We start from the raw sequence: 2,868 nt of genomic DNA on the forward strand, positions 1-2,868 counted from the left end.
GTCCGGCTACAGGACAAATAACGTGCTGCCCAACAGAGCTCCAGCATCTGCATGCAAGTAATCAGAGCTCAAACTGACTTCCTTGGAAATTCTCCCGGAAACTGTTGGGTAGGGTGGAGATGGGCAATATAACCAGCAGCTACTTTTGGTGATCTTGAGAAGATACCCACCAAGAAGGGTTCCTGATGGCTAACTGAGCTCAATTATGATAACAGAGCCTAGCAGCCATTTCTAAACAAGGGCCTCTCAGGCAAACTGCCCTTCAGGGAGAAGCCTGCTCTAAGCTGCGTGCCTCCCATACTGAACAGAACATTCTGCCTGCACTGTGTTCCTACCATTGGAGCTAACCTGTACAAAGGAGATCCTGGAATTGTATTTCAACCAAAAGGATTGAGCTGTTTCTTCTTTCAATAAGAGCTGGAACTGCACAGCTATAACCCCATTAGCATTTACACCGACCAAACAGAGTGGCTCCACTCTGACCAATTAAGACTGTGATTTTTGGACCAATCAAATTGAGATTTGACATTCTCATGGGCATGAAGACCAATCAGGGACCTGAGGTGGGGACTTCTCTCTGTATAAATCACCCCCTCCAACCCCATTCGAGACCACACTCTCCCTTGTTATTGAAGCCTGAGTTGACCTAGTTGGAGTTGAAATACCGAAGACATCTCACCAAAGCAGGGCAGACCAGAGCTGAGTGGAGGAGAGCAGGTGGAGTGGGCCAGACCAGACTGTAGCAGAGCAGAACTATCAAGCCAGAGAGGGGCCTTGCTCCAGGGCCATCTCAAAGCCATGCAGACGCACAGCCGTGCTGTCTCTTAATTGAACTGTAGCACTATTGAGCTTCACCATAGCTTTGCTGTATCACACTTGAGCAGTTTACATTGAATAAACTTCCCTCTTTCACCACACCACAAATTGTAAATCCTCTTGACATTGAATTAGCACCAATGACAATCAGTTGACACTTTGTTGTTTGAGAACATTGCCTCTCTTTCCAGGACATGATCCTCAGTCCCTCTAAGGTTGTGTAAGAGGCAGATCCCAAGCCCAGTCTGATCCTAGCTTGAAGGGAGCCTAAAACCAGAAGCAAGGCTAGAACCAGAAGCAAGGCTGGAACCAGAAATGGAGTCAGGGCAGGGAGCTCTTTGACAACCCCAGAGGGTTTCTTAGCAGTCGTCAGTCAGAACAGGGGTCAGAGACACTGGGGTCCTCAAAGGAAAGATGGGAGATCTAGAAAAAAGATTAGTATGGGAGCAGGGGCCAGATCCAAGCCACACAACTGGCCCTAAGTCACAGGTTTTGTAAGCCTGAGATCCAGGGCCCTAAACTAAGATGAGACCAGCATTGGGGCAGGGCCCAGAGATATTCTGGTTGTCAGAGCACAAGCTGAGCCCAAGCCAAGCAAGGAGCCAACTCCATTCCTTGTGAATACTGGTTTCTGGCCTAGTTTTAAGGAGGAGAAACATGGCCCCAGTAGGTATAGGGACGTGGCCACTGTGGGTACCACTAGTAAATTGCCTCATAAATTCCTTATTCTGGAGAGGAAACAACATCTCTTGGAAAACAAACCAAAAAAGCATGAGGGTAGGCAGAATGAAAACACTCTGTTGTGTAATTAGTAGAATAAATTTTTTTTTTTTTTTTGGCCAGGCCTCACAACCATAGATTCTTCTCCTTTCCATCTTGTCAAGTTGGTTCCTGGGTGGGAATATGCCCAATGAGAAAAGGATAGGGAGCAGGAAAATTCTTAAGTCACACATGCGGCCATGATGGTCTAATACATGCCTTCTCTGGGCTTGAATATAAAACTCATCCTCATGTGAGTGCTTTTGAAAGTTCTTTGGACATCTCTCACTGTTACTTCTCTGTTATCCTGAGAATTTCAACTCTTTTCTGGACAGCACCTCCTCGACCATCCCTAAGATATCCCCGTCCTGTTTGTCTCACACACACTCATATGTGATGGTTATTCTTTGCCTACATGCATTCACCTCAGACAGACCCTAATGCAAATACATCCTAGGGTTCCATACTTATTGTTTGGCAGAGATGCATTTGAACAACAGTGAGAGGTTTTTAAAAGGTTATGCTCCAAAAGGAATTTCATTCTATGGCATGTAATGGTATATTGAGCTTCTAAACTATTTCAAAATTGTCTGACATTTTGGAAATGACAAAGCTTATACTAAATAGGTCAATTGACGATAAAATCTGGAAAAATCTGTGCCTCTCAAACATACAGTAAACTACTCCTTGCTCATGATCCTTTTCAAAGGAGATGTGAATTCCTCACCAAGCATATAGATGGTTTTCTAAGTGTAATAATTCTAATTGAGGCCTTCCATACTATGTGAATTGAAAATTCAAGAAATTGGCTATTTTGCTGCCAGTGATGTCCAAATCAGCTTGAGCACTGGAATTATATCAGTAAATTTTTAGACACAAGAATCTGCAGCTTCACTACAAACCTATTAAATCAGAATCTAGACCGCTGGGTTCCAGGGAATCTAAGGTTTTTACACTCTTCTCGTTCATTCCGATAAACTGCTTAAATGATTGCCTTCTTGGTAACTGGAATATCTTCAAGTCTATTCACTGAACTCCTATGGTGTTCCACCTTCAAATCTTTTCTCTCATTGTCTACTGAACATTAAAATATAGGTCATGTAGTGAAAGTCAACACCTCAACTAGTCAAGTCATATCACGATACCCAATAATATACTTTAGTCTCTCCATTCTCTGAAAAAATTACATCACAAAATACAGAAATTTGAAAGATAGAATGAGAGTTAACGTCATATACAACTGTTGTCCTCATTAATCTTTCAGATTTCAAAGTTTACCTTAGGTACTTTTAT

This window comes from Rhinolophus hipposideros, assembly GCF_964194185.1.
Source record: "Rhinolophus hipposideros genome assembly, contig: HAP1_SCAFFOLD_95, whole genome shotgun sequence".
Classification (NCBI taxonomy): domain Eukaryota; kingdom Metazoa; phylum Chordata; class Mammalia; order Chiroptera; family Rhinolophidae; genus Rhinolophus; species Rhinolophus hipposideros.